The 17,699-nt window shown below is 43.9% G+C and overlaps 1 long non-coding RNA gene across 18 annotated transcripts in view; it reads left to right on the forward strand.

Annotated features, from left to right (window-relative positions):
- LOC121233164 overlaps nt 1-17,699 on the forward strand; it is an 85,045-nt gene that overhangs the window by 38,254 nt on the left and 29,092 nt on the right. For all 18 annotated transcript variants that reach the window (XR_005932016.1, XR_005932013.1, XR_005932018.1 and 15 more), the window contains 2 exons: nt 13,479-13,668; nt 16,051-16,132. This is a non-coding gene — a long non-coding RNA (uncharacterized LOC121233164). The remainder of the gene's footprint in view (nt 1-13,478; nt 13,669-16,050; nt 16,133-17,699) is intronic.

Consider the following 17,699-nt stretch of genomic DNA (forward strand, 5'->3'; position numbering starts at 1 on the left):
AGACTAGCTCGGCAGAAGGATTGATTAGTTTTCTGCTGGGCGAGTGACCTGAACTGGTCCTGCTGTGGCCTGGGGAGTACTGCAGAGGGTGCAAGGGGAGCAGGAGGTGTAGATGGAGGAGGAGGAGTGGTGGTGGGAGAGGGCTCAGCCGAGCTGCCTCTGGGGGTAGCCAGACATGGGGGTTGTGCAGCTGCCAAAGTCCATGGAGGGGCCTTGATTCTTGTTTTTTGCAAAGCGATGGCATGTTCTGTAATAACTTACTGGCCTAAAAAAAGAAACATAGCCCCCTCTCCAAGTTTAATTTTTCCAGTTTATCACTGAAGCTCTGTTGGAAATGACAGCCACACAAGTGTACTCAGGTCACAAAGAGGAAATTCTTGAGCAACATAACCAGCTGGGGCTCATGAAGGTGCTTTGCAAACCCAGGTCATGTAAGAAGCTGAGAATGTGTGGCCCAGTAACTTCAGTGGGAATCGGTATTCTTTTGGAATATTCTGGAAAAGGGTAATTCTGATTTATGACCAGCTGGTTACATTTCTTCTTTCAGAATCATCTTTTTAGGTGTCCGCACATCATTCAGATTCCTACATTAAGCAATTAATTCCTTGATATTTTTTTAACTCCAACCCAGTGAGATGAACTTTTCTGTTAGTCACCCCTCACTCCCAAATCAATTCATCTTCTTGATAAAATCAGCAAACCAACTACATCCAATGCCAGCAATATCTGAACTTTATTAGGTCACCCAAAGTAGTGGATAACAGAGAGCTGGGCTTAGCTGAGACCTCATGCTGAGTTTCACTCCAGAGTAAGTCTCTGCAGTGGAGCTATAAATCCTTGGACATAGCATAGAAGTGCTAATGGACCCTCAGTTTCAGTGCCACTACCAGGCAATAATATCTGTAATAGCAGCTAACAAAGATACAACCAACCAAGCTCTTCAGGGTTCAGCAACTGCTCCCAGGGTTGGAGCAGAGCTCATTTATTTTGTTCTCTTCATTCCACTAGAGCAGCTCCAAGCCGTGACAGCACATGGGGATAATTGAAGCAAAAGTGCTCAACCCTGACTGCCCAATCTTCTCATAAAACAATCCCAGGATTGTTCTGGGGACCGTTGGCACAACAAACCTTGCACTGCAAATTTTGCTCCATAATTAGCAAGCAGTTGCTGTCATGCCTGTCAGATGGGTTTATGTGACGGAGTGAATAGAACAACAATTGACTGTCTTCCCTTGCAACCAAGGAGAAGAAACCGCTTTGAGTGAAGCTGACAATTATGTAAAAGGAACTAAATGAATTTGGCTTACGGTTCACACTTACCCCTCACAGATGGAAGGCAGGACCTCTGAGGCCCATTTCTGAGTCCTTGCCCCTTTGTACCTGACTAGTCACTGGCTAAGTGCCTAATGAGGCTCAGAGGAAACAAAACCAGTACTGAGGGCTTTTTATTGTCTTTCTTTTCTTTATAGAGCAGGGAATTACCATGCGGTTCGCATCCAAGTTCAAAATCTGATCTTATCACCCAAAGTTGATGACAGACACAACTGTGCTTTCACAAAAACAGAAAGACTAGTGATACCATGAGTTGGACAACAAAGATGGGTAGAAAACTGAAGAAGCTTTGGAAATTTGAGGTACTCCATTTACACATATGCCTTCCCAAGCTATCTATACACAAGGCAGTCGTGTTAGGCGTTTCCCACCCACCCACTGATTGTAGTGGTGGAAGCAGCAAAGTAGAGGGGAGTCCAGATATCTGCTAACATTTTACCATTAGTCATTTCTAATCTTGTCTAGGGCAAGCCTCATGAGGAATATAGAAACTCTGGCTCTCTGTGGGCAGTAACAGCTGGAGCTGCTGCTGGAATTGACAGAAAGACAGGCTTAGAGAATAGGAAGTCTTAGAGATTAATGCATGCTGATCCTGATCTCATTGCAGTAGGAAAGCACTTAAGACCCGGGATGAACAAATTGGGCTACTTTTTGCATTGAGTGGGAATTATTTCTTTTGCTCTGAAAAGCACAGGATGTTGCTCAGGAAATGGTGTCCCAGTACAATACATGTGGGAGCATGGGCCGGGTTGGACTGTAAGCAGAAATGTGTTTTACTATCCTCATGGCCCATAGAATTGCCTGAGGACCAAAGAGCTCCTGTCACCTATACCCAGGCAGCTCCTCTGAGCATCCCAGACTCACCAGAGATAGATAGAGTGCTGTTGTCCAGGGACCTCAGTGAATCCTGACATGCTGGAAAGTGCCTGAGTGAAGTGATTAAACTGGTAAAGGCAGAGTTTAGGATGTGTAAAAGGAATGAGCCAGGGACATGGGGTGAAGCACAGAGATGCAGGAACTGCCTTTTCTTTGCCTGCCACCTGAGTCTACCCTTCTAAATAGCCCTGGCCAGGGAGGATACTTGAATGAGGCATCAAACTGCTTCACTGGTCTCCTCTCTCTGACGCAGGAGAGGTGTACAGAAAATGCAGGCCCCTGGGTATGGCATCCCAGCTCTCACTGCACATTGGCTCTCCTTCCCCAGCACTCCTTGTGGTAAATGCTTCCCTCTCTCAGGGTCTTCCTGAGTTCTGAGTTGCTTGCTGCTCTATCTGGTTACAGCAGTATCCTTCTCCTTTGGGAAGCCTTGTCTAGTTTATCATTAAAAAGTTACTCAATCTGTCACCAGACGATAGTGAATATCTGGGTGAGGATAGCACTGAACCCTACCGGTGCTAACTTTATGTTTTCCTCCTTTTGCATTCATTGGGGAGCTGATATGAAGACTCTCAGATCCTACCTGTGTATCTAATGGACTGGCAGGGTTATAAGCATATTAAACAAGATAGGACCTCACATACCTGTGGACATGTAATTTTGTCCTTTTCTCATACACCCTCCTTCCTGTGTGTCTCTGTGGACTCATGTTCTAAAACTAACCAAAACAGATCCACCCTCTGAACACACCAAACCTGTAAGATAAGTCTTTGAAATTCCTGTTTATAAAACCCTGGTGAAATTCAGCCCCAAATATGTGTGCAAAATCCCAGTGCTTTCAGTGCACAATTCTGTTGTCTTCATTCCAGCTGTATCTGTCTCTTTCAAAGTGACACGACCTTTTTCTAACTGTAAAATTAGCTCATTATAAGTTGCAGTTTTCAAAACTGGCTGTAGATCTTGGAGCTGAAACTGTGTCAAATACTGAAGAGTTTGGCTTTTTAAAACTGTAAGTGTTTGAAAGGGAGAGAGAAGAGAGGATTGTGCTTGAGAAATATTTTCATGTAGTGCAAAAAACCAGCTGGCAGACATGGGCGACTCTGTTCTGTGACTTTACAGAAGCTTTTACCAGAAACTTTCATAAAAGGAAAACCCAAGAGGACATGGGGAAGGGGGGCTACGAATGGTGTTTGTCTTTTCTGCTAGTGATAGCTAATACACATCAGCTCCCCTGAGGTACCAATACAGTGAAGACAAGACACATTAGTTTTGTCATGGAGTAAATTAACTGAGAGGTTTAGGGCTGAACCATCAAATTTATCTCTTGACAAAATGAAAGTGCTTTTATTTTCCCTGTTTACTTCGACTTCGTTAACAGGCGTTAGCTACCCTGAGGCAAAAAAGCAGCTTTAACAGTAAAGTCAAGCCAGAGGGTCCCGCTAAATTCGCTGGAGAATGGAATGTGACATACTGTTTACTTTCTCTTCCAAATGCATTATTTATATGAATGTTGTAGCAATTATGTGATTATACAGAAGTTAATGCACAACAATAAACCAAAGGATCATCAAAGAAATGCTAATGGCAGGGAATGTTTTTTGTTTAAATTGTGGATTCACATTTCTTATTCCCTTTTCCTTGAGGGCTACAAGAAGAGAAGATTTGCAAACCTAATAGAAGATTCTGCAAATGTCAAATCTTTGAGTACAGGAAAGGAAATGAAATCCATGTTCCCATCTCTCTGTCTCTCTCCCGCCTCCCTTGAAATATGAACAGCTTCAGAAAATTGACTCGTTTTTTTCACCTTTTTGTTTTGGCCAAATGGTTACGTGAAGCATAACAAGAATGAGTACATGGCTCTGGGGCAAGGGCCAAAGGTCCAGGGACCAGGTGAGTTTCTCCTTAATCCTGCCAGGGAGGGTGAAGGGCTTGAGGAGATAGATAGATAGATAGATAGATAGATAGATTGATTGACTGATTGATCGATCGATGAATCGATCCTGCAGGTCAACACCTGGTTGCACAGATGGTGTTGGCAACAGGGATTTGGCTTTTACAGCCATGGGCCTCTGTGAATCAAGGACTGCTAGGAAGAGATGAGATCCACCTGATAAGCAGGGCAAAACATCTTTGCTGACAGGCTAGCCAACCTGGAGAGGAGAGATTCAAACCTGGAACAACAGAAAAGGAAGATGACAACTCACAAAGAAGTGGCAAAGTGGCAGACCAGGACGGCAAGCAAAGGGCACAGGGTGGAATGGACAAGAGACCTCAAAGCCAACAAACAAGACAGAGGTGAGCCCATCCCTAACATATGCACACAGATAAGGAAGAGAAGTCTGGGAGAGATGGTTGATTTGCAAGGGCCATCTCCTCTAAACTCATGATCAGTCAATCCCAATGTGCAGAAAATCAAACAAAGGCGGAAGGAGGCCTGTATGGATGAACAAGGCACTCCTGCCAGAACTCAAGCAGAAAAAGGAAGCACACAAGAAATGGAAATAGTCAGGTGACCTGGAAGGGATATGGAAACATAGTCCAACTGTGCAGGGATGGTGTTAGGAAAGGCCATTTGGGGACATCGACAGGCTGGAGAAATGGGCTGATGGGAACCTGGGTCAGGGCAATCCCACACATGGATACAGACTAGGCGATGAGTGAATTGAGAGCAGTCCTGCAGAGGACTTGGGGGTATTGGTGAATGAAAAACTGAACGTGATCCGGCAGCATGTGCTTGCAGACCAGAAAGCCAGTTTATGACCTTTGGAAAAAGGGGGAGGCAACTCAGAAGGACTACAAAAATGTCGTGAGGTTATGCAGGGAGAAAACTGGAAGGGCCAAAGCCCATCCAGAACTTAATCTATCTACTGCAGTAAAAGACAATAAAAAATGTTTCTACAAATACATTAGCAACAAAAGGAGGGCTAAGGAGAATCTCCATCCTTTATTGGATGCGGGGGGGAAACATTGTGACAAAGGATGAAGAGCAGGCTGAGGTACTTTTAATGCCTTCTTTGCCTCAGTCTTTAATAGTAAGACCAGTTGCTCTCGGGGTACCCAGCCCCCTGAGCTGGAAGACAGGGATGGGGAGCAGAACGAAGCCCCCATAATCCAAGAGGAAATGGTTAGTGACCTGCTACACCACTTAGACACATGCGAGTTTATGGGGCCAGATGGGATCCACCCAAGGGTACTGAGGGAGCTGATGGAAGTGCTCACCAAGCCACCTTCAATCATTTTTCAGCAGTCCTGACTAACCAGTGAGGTCCCAGTGGACTGGAAGTTAGCAAATGTGACAACCATCTACAAGAAGGGCTGGAAGGAGGATCTGGGGAGCTACAGGCCTGTCAGTCTGACCTCGGTGCCAGGGAAGGACATGGAGCAAATCATCTTGAGTACCATCATGTGGCACATACAGGGCAACCAGGTGATAAGGTCCAGTCAGCATGGGTTTATGAAAGGCAGGTCCTGCTTGACCCACCTGATCTCCTTCTATGACAAGGTGACCTGCCTAGTGGATCAGGGAAAGGCTGTGGATGTTGTCTACCTGGACTTACAGTAAAGCTTTTGATGCCATTTCCCACAGCATTCTCCTGGAGAAACTGGCTGCTCATGGCTTAGAGGGGCATATTCTTTGCTGGGTAAAAAACTGGTCAATGTAGGGGTGGTTAAAGGAAGAGTAGAATTTGATGTAGCACAAATTTACTAGATTTGTCCACAGTCCAGTGGTACAAAACCTTTCTGTTTGTGGCTCAATAGAACATAATATTAAGAAGTTTTAATTCACTCTAAACTAGGACTTGAGACAGTGCAAGCTGGCATTGTCAGAACTGCATTCTTAATTCATGAAGGTTTATTTGATCTGCTGAAAATTATGAAAGCTATGCAATGTCCTCACAATAAAAAGTCTTTTTTAACTTCAGCACTGAATATGTGTTTTATTAAGGGAAAGTATGAATTATTAATTGAAAAGTTCCAAAACTTTAACATTTAATTCAAAAGGCTTGCCAGTCTGAAATAAAAACCCCAAAGAATTACATGATTGTTGGGCAAGAAAATCTTCTCAACAAGAAGCAATGTTTGTGAAGTGCTAAAGGAAGCAATGGCACAATGGTAAATCACTGCCCAAATAGAAAAAGTCCAATCACGTATCTGTAGCTCTTAAAAGCAGGTGCAAATACCTTCACTTTTACTTGCTTAAGTTGGCCAGTGACCCTATGGCCTACTCGGTTGTCAAATGAGATTTGTAAATCTCTTTGAAATTTTAGACAATGTTTATTTAAAATAAAAATTTCAGGTTGGGCAGACACGACCTGATACTTCTCCTTTAATCATTCTATTGGCGTATTATTTACAGTTATGCTATACAAACTTCTGAGTTCAGAAACCTGTCAAAGTGAATTGGGTTCACCTTGGTCCAAATTAGATATGAGGTCTTTCTTTTCTTCCCTCCTAGCTCCCCCTCAAATATTGTATTTGCTGCTCTTTTCCCATTGAACAGTAATACATTAAAGATTTACAGTTCTCAGTCTGACCAGTAGTTCCATGTTTGGAGCACTAAGAAGGAATTCTTTGCTTCAAGAGAGTTAAAATAAAATGATGAGCAGGGGAAAGGCCTGTGTCAGGAAGGCTTCTTGTACTCCCAGGGCGTTGCAAGAGCTTTCATGGAGCATGTGTTACGAGGAAGCCTCTGCCTGGTCTCAGTTATGCTTTAGCAAGTGCAGCCTCGACCTGCTCAGTTTCCTCAAGACTCATGGGAGGCAGCACTAGTACAACGCTTTCCCTGCAATGTTTTCCAGTCCCTCTGCCTGCAAAGGTAGTGGTGCAGGACTGGGGCCCTCAGGAGTTGTACTGTCTGCTTCAGCATCAAGGTTCAAGGTGAAGAAACAGAGCACGTCTGTCCAGCTGGCTGTACCAACTCAAATGCAAGTTGAATTACTCCCTTGCTTCTGAGCTTTCATAATGCAGGCAAAGGTGTCAAATCTGAAGCCACGGATTTTCAGATAAGTAGGCACAAATGTTACAGCATGAACAAACTGATGGAGAAAACTGCTTCTACCAGTAGAAATACTCTCCGTTAAAAGACCATCAGTTGGGTAGCTTGTGGCCAAGCCTTTGTTGCATGTATCCCTTAGAATGGGATAAAAAGCTGCGCAGACCTTTATTAACGTAAGCCCTGTGTGGTGGTCCTTTAGGCGAAGTACTAGGCTATGCAGCATCCAGGAAACCCAGCTTTGCATCCTAAACCTTGTGGGTGCCTTCTTGATAACGTGTTGCATTGCGGTGCTGAGCACAGGCGTGGTGGGAGGTAAAGGAAGAGAGTTTTGAAAGTCAGTGGGAGTCTCACTGCCTTGAAATCAATGACGAGGGCTTCAGTCTGGAAATGTGCTGCTACTCAGTGGGAGGTGGGAATGATGGTGATGGCTTTGAGAGTGTGGTTCTGTTCCAGCCCCTTTGCCCTGTGCAGTGCAGTTGTCTCTACCAGACCAGGGATCCCTGGGGTACCTCCACCCTTGCGCTGCCTTGATCTGCTCTTTCCTTCCATGCCATGCAAGGTAGCTTTGGGACAGTAGACACAAACTATGGGCTGTAAAGCAGGTTCTGTGGTTTCTCTGGACTTTTCAAATTAAGTGAGACAGTCCAGGTTCGTTGGGGAAATCCAATATAGAACAGGGTTTTTCAGTGGTGACTCAGAGCTAAGTTATTTCTAAACAGTGAAAAACATTATGCCCTGCAACTCATAGAAGATAAGTAAATAAAATGTTATGCATATTGGAATGTGTTGTCTCTGGCACTGAAAAGATCACAAATTTTGCATCTGAAATAGTATCAATGAATGTTCGAGGCAGAAGTTCTGCTCCTATTTTGAACTGTACAACCCCAGAGAGGTTGCTCTTAGCTGTAAGCCATAATTTTTTGATTAAGAGTTTGCTTTGTTTCTGTTTTATATCCAACTACTGTTAACTCTTTGGGGCCTATTCTGCTCTCTGTTGAAGTTAATTAGGATTTTCACATTGAGTTCAGGGGAAGCAGGACTTGACCTTTATTGAATGTCAATTGAAAATGGAAGCCAAGCCTGTGTTCTGGATACTATTATCCTATTTGTTGTTGGAGACTATGCCTGAGTTATATGAATACTAAAAACTTGGCAGGAATATACCCTAATAGCTTACTTTTTGACTCTGAGAGGAGTTCAGTGAATATTATTACAATTCTACCACTAGCCTTTTTGCCTCTGGCTTCAAATTGGTGTCTTATTCTCTGTGGGCATCAGTATGAGACCTGGAGACCTTAGGCAGCTGGGTAAAATAGTCTCAATTCTGTAAACTAGTACTAGACTTCCTGTGACTTGGACATGTGCCAGAGAGGAGGCAATGCTGCTACCTGGTGAGCAGCGGAAGCATGATAGCCTGTGCATATAGCTAATGCTCAGCCTGGTAGAAAGAGCTCTTCTAAAGATATGCATCCACATTTTGGCTTTACTCTCCTCTTCATCAGCAAAGATAGTAGCTTAAACATCCCCTTTGCTGGAGAACTAGCCTCATGGACAATCTGAATTCAGAAGCTGTTGCTTTATTGAACAACCACAGGTAAGGAGGGTTAAAGAGATCCAAGAAAATTCTGAAAACTATGAAATTAAATTAATTTTACTATTTTGGTAGCACAGGAAATATGCAGATGTAGGCAAAATAACAAACATGTCTACATGAATTTCTTTTTCTTGGATCTCTCACTGAGCTTGAACATCTTTTTTACTGGAGTACAAAGGAATCCCTGTTTTCACTTCCTCTCCTCCAGATCCTTCTTCAGGTGAATCCAGGTTATTTCTGCCTCACTAAATTACAATGTCTATAATGTAAGATGTCTCAGAATGTGGCACAGTGATGCAGAAAGGCCAGTGGGAACAAATAGAAATGTATTGAGGAGTATTGATTTATACTCTTCCTCCCCACCATTACCTCCCATTTCCCCCTTGCCTCCCGAGTGCTGGTTGTCCAGTTGTGTCAGCACTTGTCAACTGTGCCCAGCCTTGGCTCAAACCCCAAACCAGCGTGAAGGGACTTGAACCCGTTTCAGACGCTCTCTGGGAAAATGCTCAAAAACTTTACCTGGCTAGACCTCTCTTATGGATACCTGATTTAGACTAAATAGACTAAACAGTATTTGACTCTAGAGAATGGCAGTTGAGGTTCCTGGATGACAGGGGAAGGAAACATGGCATCCAAAGCCTCCTTCAGGGCAAGGTTAGCTCCTTCGCTGTATATGAAGGGCACAATTTGAGAAGCAGAAACTGGGATGCTCAGAAATGCATGCCCAGAAAATGTATACTTATGCATGCAAGAGCACTTTACTCTTGGATACTTATGTGGTGCTGAATGAGGGCTCTGAGAGTCTAAATTTTGGACTTTGCCACCTGAAGTAGTACTTAGACAGCAGCTACGTATTTATCTTACTCTGTGGAGAGAGTCCATAAGGAACTAAACGTGGAGTTGCGGAGTTTGGGGTTGAGGTTATAGGAAGTGCTGTATTCTAAATTTGAACTGAAATACTTTCTAACTTTGCCACCAAACATAAAGCCCCAAATCTATGTTAGGCTTGAAACACTTCATATGTAATGTGAAGCCACAGATTTATTTTTTCTTTTGGAATGTTTAAGGCAAATTATCTGAGTCTTTTGGATTTAAAATGCAGAGAAAAACAGGCACGTTTCTGACTTCTAAAAATACACTTTAAGAGAGGAAAGTCAGTAGGTTCAGGACAAACTCAGTGACCCTGTACAAAGGACAAGGAGATCCTGATAGCCAGTCTAGCCAGTAGCGCTATACTGGATAATCTGAAGACAGTGTGTACAAGGTGCCTTAAACCAAAACCTCTTCTTTTAGGGCCTGCTTTGCAGTCAACAAACCTTCCTGACCAGGAGTAGCTCCACTTTGCAGGGAGTATGCTTGTTTTCAGTTTATGGGCACATTGCTATTTTTCCTTTGGCAGGTCTCCCACTCTTGCCTCACCACATTGCTTCATACCTGTCAGCTTCTCTTTGTACCTGGGTGCCCTCTCTGCTCCTTGGTCATCTTGACCAGATGTCATCTCTGTTTAAATGGTGGCAGGCAGCCAAGGAATGCTCCTTTGCAAAACCAGAAAAAATAGCGAATTCACAGCCGACACAATAACCCTACATGGACGTCTTCGGAGAGCCTGGAGCGGGTTGCCCTCTTCCAAAACTGGCATGTTCAGTCCTGTCTGGAGGAGAGTCACCAAAATCCTAGTGCACACCTCAGGGCAGTCGGTGGATAGGGCGCTGCTGGCTGTGAGTCAAGGAAGAAGAACGTGGTGGGGAAGTACCTGAGATCTGGGGACCAGCATGCAAACTCCAGGCAGCCTACAAACAGGAGCAGTAATAAATATGCCCTGCACTGCCATCCAACTGCAGAGGGAGATGTGCGCTGAAATGATTGCTTATTTTGGAAAGACAGCTGAGAGCTTTTCTTTTTCTGCTTGGCCAATCTTTAAAATGTTAATTTCCCTGTGATATCAAATCCCATAATCATCGGTCACCCGGATAATCTTGATAATTTTCTTTCCGGAGTTATTTCCCGTTCTTTCTCTCTCTCGCCCTGTTATGTTCCCCTTCAAGAAATGGGTACCAGAGAAGCCAGAAAGTTCAGTGCGTTTCATGTCAGGCATGTTTATTGTAGCAGAACAATTACCACAGAATCCTATTAGTTTTATAGTGTGTTTTTAATGCTGATTTGAAGGTACCAGATGAAAGTGTAATGCAACGATAGCACTCCGATTTGACATGGGTCATGAAGGGCAAAATTGCTCACTAGGGACTACCCTTTGAGCCCCAGCTCACACCACCCAGCTCAGTGGCAATATTGCTCCTCCTCTCACCTGCTCATTGCCTTTTGGAGTCCAAACCATCTTCGTGTGCCAAAGATCTGCACTGGGCTGACACTGCGAGAGCAGGAGGACAGCTGGGAAGTGCGATGAGGGCCATTGCTTGCTGGCTGAATGCTGCCACCTAACAACAAAGTGCTCTGCTCCCATGTCAAGCATTAAAAAAGGTGGGAAGTGTTTTCAAAGCCTCCTCCTGTCCTGAAGCAAACTCAGAAGAAAAGGGAAACTGCCAGCTCAAAAGAAAGGAAAAAAATTAGCATTTTATCAATGGCTGGGTTAATTTTCTCAGACTCCATCTATTTTCAAAGCAGTTGGTCTAAACTATCCCTATACAGCCCCTGGAGAAAGACTGGCACATCCACAGAGGTCATGATCTTGTCCCTGTTATACACTTCTCTTGGGATGGGAAACTACACTAAGCAAAACCACTCCGAATCAAGGTCTGCTCACTTTCCTCCTCTGGCTCCCCAGTTTGCCATGCAATCAAAACCTCCAGGAAGCTGCTGCCAAAGTCTACCCGCTTGTACAGCCACAAACATGCAGGCATCACTGTGCTTATATTAATCATTACCCTTATCACAGTCATGGCATTTGTACTGAGCAGATCAGAGCATGCCAGCAAGGCTGAGTCCCACACACACTTTCCTTGGTGACAAAGCCCATTTTAGAGTGGTTGTAGCTGTCCTTTCCCACTGACTGCCACCGAAACAGATCCACTGTGTATTGAAATAACATGATTTTTGTCTATTAAAATACACAGTTTTAATCTTCTCTTTCATTTTACAATATTACGGCCCACCTTCTATCTCATAACTAGGCTCCCAAGGTTGAAAGGGCAGACCTTGGATTCACGTGATACTTGAGTGAAAGACACAATGAGCCTTAGCAAAGAAGGGTTGAACAGTGAGAACCTCTCTTCTGTAATCTGGGTGGCAAAACACTGGGTCAGAGTGGCAAAATCTCAACACTGGGCAGTTTTATAAGTAGACTTGCTCCACATCAGTCATGGAAGCTCTGTTTTTACTTGATCCGGGCACTCCACAAGTGGTCAGATTACACAGTCTCTTGCAATCCCTTCCAGTTCTTCTTTTTTCCAAATACCATCTGTAAACTAATGCAGTGCTATCCAGCCTGAAAAATTGGAAGCCTGGCTATGGTTGCTGTGCAACTGAGGTAGTGAGGTCCTTAGGTAGTGACTGATAAGCAGCTGGATTTCAGATTAAGTCAGATGTCTGTAGTCCATTAAAGGGCCAACACACATCTATGCAAGGTACTTGTGGTGTTCTACCAAGAGGCCATGCAGATCAGGAAATGTCCACGTACATTATTTAGGCATTAACACCATAAACTGAACATGTAACAGTGCATGCAAGTGGAGCTCTCAGATGTCTTGTGTATAGATGAAATAACCCACCAGCTGAAAAGACACATAACAGGATGATAACAAAACCCAAATGCACATGCCTGCAAAAGGAACTGACTGCATATGTATATGAAGGGATGTATTTTGGGTTTTTTTTGTTTGTTTGTTTTTCTCAGTTAAGAACCTCATCCTCTTTTTAGGTGTTTGATCACATTTAGCTCCCCATCTACCTGGGAGCTATGTGTGTAGGTAGGGAGCTGTAACTGTGTGATGAATCCAGTGCTGGGCTCTACGTCTGGGAAAGGTTTAAGCCCTATTAAGGCTCAATTCCTTAATCTGTAAAGAAAGGAAGATTAGAAACAGAGCCTGGAGCAGCTGTGGTTCTGGGTGAGCAGCTGTCCTCAGGAGTGCAGTTGCATGGTGGGCTTCCCAAGGCTCTGAAGGTGGTAAGGAGACAGGGCAGCCAGAGGGAGGACGGCCAAAGGTGGCAGGCTCTGCTCTTCTGGACTTAGCCAAAGTCTGTGAATATTATGACTCCTTGTTCCGTTGGGCCCAAGTTATTCATTTAATGGCTATCCACAAATGTTTGCACAAAAGGCTGGGTTGCCTGCTTGCACAAACTTTTTGGAATAGTTAATCTTCAGTCAGTAAATCATGGTTTGGGAGCAGAAATGAAATAGCCACTAGCAAATAAGCAGTGAGCAGAGCTCTCCCCAGCTGTGCCAGAAGATGAGCTGAAAACTGCATGTTCTCCTGTGGCCACGGTGGATATGGGCAGATCACCTCCTCCTACCTCCTGGCCTGTGACACAGCTCCTCCTGGTCATGTTCAGGCACGGTAACTTTTTCTTATATGGGTGGATAACTGTTGCAACTATAATTATAGATAGTAAACACACTAGAAAAGATAAAGTCTCCTGGTGAGTGACTCACGAACAGGAAAAAGGACACAGCTTGTCAAAGGCATCCACAGCAAATGGCTAACTCTGTTCTTTCCTCTGCTCCAGTGAGGCTGTGATTTGCAGCTCCCGAGCTGCACTTGGGCTCAACAGCGATTCAACTGCAGAAGCTCAGCTCAAGGGATAATGTCAGAAAATTGTAACCTGAGAAAAGATCCCTTGAACAACGCTGTCAGGCACTGTGCTGCTGGTCTTTGTTCATCCCTCCTCACCGATTTGTTTACACTGGAATGGAAAGGTAAAATAATATTCAGTTTTGTAAACAGATAATCAGTAAAATACCATTTGTTAATATTAATAAATAGCTTGCTTAAGAAAAACCCCCAAGTCCCTGTGGTAGGTATTAGCCTTTGGTTTCCAGTTACTCAACCTCTTTACAAGTCTTAGAGATCTCATAAACTTTGAATGTTGTAGTAAAAATATTTATAGGGTAAGTCAAAGAAAAACATAAAATTGCATTCAAGTTTTGACAGGAGTAAAACTACTTATCCTGCTTATTTTTTATTATAGAAAACTGGATGCTGTGACCTCACTAAAAAATGATAGCTATTTAAGCAGAAAGGTTGGAAAGGATTTTGTGCATGTTAGTATTTCCTTTCTGAAGTATTAATATTTACCTTGGGAAACTCTTAAGTGCTTAATTGGAAAAGACAGACAAGAGGTGCTTGTGGTGTCCCAGGCTATTTATGGAGTCACAACAAAACTCTGCATGATAATTCCAGGTGATACTTCAGTCAGAAGCTACGTTGACCTACATTTTCACTGGTCTAAGATTTGGGCTTGGTAAAGGCTAGATCCACCATGAACACCTGAGTTCCACCTCAAGTGCTTCAACTCAACAGTCAGATCCCAGAAAATCCACTTTCAACTTTGTCCAGGCCTGTAGATGCCTAAAGCCCCTATGGCAACTCCATTTCCAGTGGCACCCCACCCTGATCCAGACATCACCAGGCTGCAGGGAACTACAGATAAGACTTTGGCTACCTGACCGCTGCCTTATCTTGCTTGTGAAGCGTGAGCCAGCTGGCAGGCTTGGAGCATGCCTGGTGCCTCAGACTTTGCATGGCAAACAGCACAGGGCACGATTTCCAGGACTGGGCTGCCTGCCTGCCGCTCTCTACTGTATCCACCTGTACTGGGAAAGGGAGACCTGTTTTTAAATTCTCACCTGGTTTCATGTCCTCTCAGATCCCAGGGAAGTGCTTGAGACAATCCGAGATGTGTTTTCCTCCATCTCTTTTGTTGACTTGGTTCTGTGTTATAGTAATAGTTAGATATTCTGGGAGGCTGCAAGTGAGAAAGAGACACTGATTAACCTCTAGGTTGTAAAGATACTTACATAAGGCATGGAAAAGCTGTGGTCAAGTCAGACCCAGGCTGAGAGAAATAAAGGACGCTAGGTTCCTGCTTTCTTGTAGTCAGGCTCTTTAGGAGAGCTGACAGTGAACATCCTAAATCATTAATCATCTGGCTTAAAAACTCAGGCCTAAATCCCATAAAAGAGATGTAAAGTTTGGTCTGGACTGGGAAGAGAAGCAGGAAAATGGTCTGCAAAAACAACGTGTTAATGTTGAGGATTTCTATTCTGCAAGAGACTGTCCAGTTGAAAAGCTGCTTAATGGGGACAGGGACAGCCTAATCACAGCTCCTGAAAAGCAAGTGTCACGTAGCACATCTAGTACAAGTCTAAACACTAAATTATCAAGTGATCTGAGCTGCCATTTAGGCACTAAAATGAGTGGCTAGGGTTTTTTTAAGATCTGAAGTGAAAAATTTGATCATCACATACCAGAGCACTTGGGTTGGTGGCACCTCTGATCATCCAGCTTTCACCCGGCCTCCTCCATGGGAGAGCAGCTGAGGAGCTGCTGAAAAAATCTTTTTACAAACATTTTCAACAAGAAATTCCTTGTTATCACTTTCCTGATGAAGATTGATTCTTCTCCCTCAGCAGCAGGGTTTCAGTGATGGCTCATGGTGGGCAGGATGCAAGGCACCTCTTCCCTAGGTTGAGAGCTGAGGGCCAGGCACCTGCTGCAATCTCTCCTGTAAAAACAGTTGCATTCCTGATTCATCCTAGGTTTTGGATTAAAAATTATGTAATAAAAAGTGACGTTTTCTTTGGGGCAAACACTAAAACCCCCCTTCCTCTTTAGCCTTGGCAATGCATCCCTGTGTTGCTCTGCAAACCAGGCTGCAAGTGCAGCTTCCCTGCAGGGAGCCTGGCCGAGGGGTTTGCTCAGCCTTGCTGGGAGGGGGTGAGGTGGCAGCTCATACTGCTGTACTTAACACCCGCAGCTCTGACAGTGTTAACACACACCTGGAGCTTTTTATTGCTATTATAAAATGGGAGTTTAGTTAACTTAACTGTCCCACCATATTTAGACACAAAATATCCAAAGGTTTCAAGACTACAAGCCAAAAACTTAAAAAAGAGGTGCTATAATAGTAAGTCCCTGTCTCTGTTTTAAGACCTCTTTTTCATTAGGTGGCGACCAATAGATGACTGTCCTTTCTCTTCCTTTGTCTTTCGTAGATGCGGCATTATGACTTCTCTTAGGGATGGTTTTTATGGGTAACAATAGGAAAATAATTTCATAAGAACTCTCATTTCTTGCAGCATCAGCTACAAGTTACAACATAAAACCACCAAACCCTTGAAGATTATGTGAGAGCTATAGTTTGATGAGCCATTAAATCAGGTAACCATTATTCTGGATATTTCAGTTAAAAAAATGTTTTAATGCTGCCTTTTTACTGCACTGCTTACTTTGCATGATCCTGTTTTTAATCAGCTCCCTTGGTAAGAACCATGGATGAATACCACCTTCACATGTGCGCACAAGTTCTGAACTTTGAACGAATGCAGTATGTTAATACATATTAATCTGTTTACTTACTTAGCCTGTGTCTGGTCACAGCCAATAAATCCACAAATCCAGGCGCTGCTGATTGTACGGCGGGCATGTAAGCACACAGTACACAAAGAAAAACCTGGAAATTTGTCAGCTCATGGAAAGCTGGACCGTACTCTGTAAAATGGGACAGTGCATATGCTGAAGCTGTCTGTGCCTTCAGAGGTGTGCTGCTGTTTACCATGTGCTGGTAGCTTGTTTAGTTTTACACATGTTGCAGAGCAGGATGCTGCTCTCACCTCAAGGATGTGATCCTGAGTTCACTGACTTGCTGGATGTTACCTACAAGCACAGCCTCAGTGAGTACACCCAAGTCTCGTGCAAGACATCGCACCAGGTGTTATGAGGGATTTATGTGATTTTTTTTTTCCTGCCCTTGATAGAACCTGAAAGGGGCTGGGTAAGACTCATGTACTTTGCATGTACGCAGAATTGGTTTCTTTGTGGGATGGACACATAGATGTTAATTAGGTGCAGAGATATTGTGCAATCTTACCAGGGAGGCATGCGGTACTGCCTTGCTTTGGGTGTGTTAGTGCTGAGCTTGATGTTGTAATGACTGCGCCTCATTTGAGGGCTTAGGGGTAACTGGCCACCAGGGATATTGCACTTTGAGTTTGAACTGTACACTAAAATCATCTGACTTCTTGTTTGGAAAGAGAAAAAAAAATCCTTGCTGTATTTATGTCACCTTCTGAATGGGACAAAATGCTGAGAGGGAGAATCCAGGTACAGGTTCCTCTTGGCACAATCTCCCCATCTCTCCTCTGTGGTTGTCTTTGATATTAAGGCTCCCTGGCAAGCAGATCTGGGACAGAGCTGTCTGGAGTAAAGCTGTACCTTAACTTGACTGAAAAAGTGCTACTAGTTGGGGGCCTGGAGGACGTGGGTCTCGCCCCCTCCCGGAGCTCTGCTTTCTATAAGCGCCTCTGGAGCTTGCTCCGTGTAGTGTACTGGGGGTCTAGTAACACTTTAGTGAAGACAGATGTTAATGCTGAGTGAGCAGAAGCTAACAGACTTGCAGAGCAACCTTGGCAGCTCGCCCCATTTTTCAGATTTCAGTGTACCTACAAAAACTTAAAAAAAAATGCAGAAGAAAGCCCTCTCTACATTTTGGCCTAGAGCAAACTCTGGTGTAAGTAGTTCATCAAGACACACTCTCTTTAGCTTCTTAAACACACAGCTAGATCAAAATAAAGTATGAAGAGCATAAAGTAACTCACAGACACCGTTTATTAACACTGAGGCCTGCTGCAGGAAGAAAGTGACCTAGTAAATATCCTCTCTGAGTAGTAAAATAGCTGCTGTAAGGAGTTATAAGAACTTTTGTGAGCTGTAATTCCCTAAGGAAAAA

This window comes from Aquila chrysaetos, chromosome 3 (genome assembly GCF_900496995.4).
Source record: "Aquila chrysaetos chrysaetos chromosome 3, bAquChr1.4, whole genome shotgun sequence".
In the NCBI taxonomy this organism is placed as follows: Eukaryota; Metazoa; Chordata; class Aves; order Accipitriformes; family Accipitridae; genus Aquila; species Aquila chrysaetos.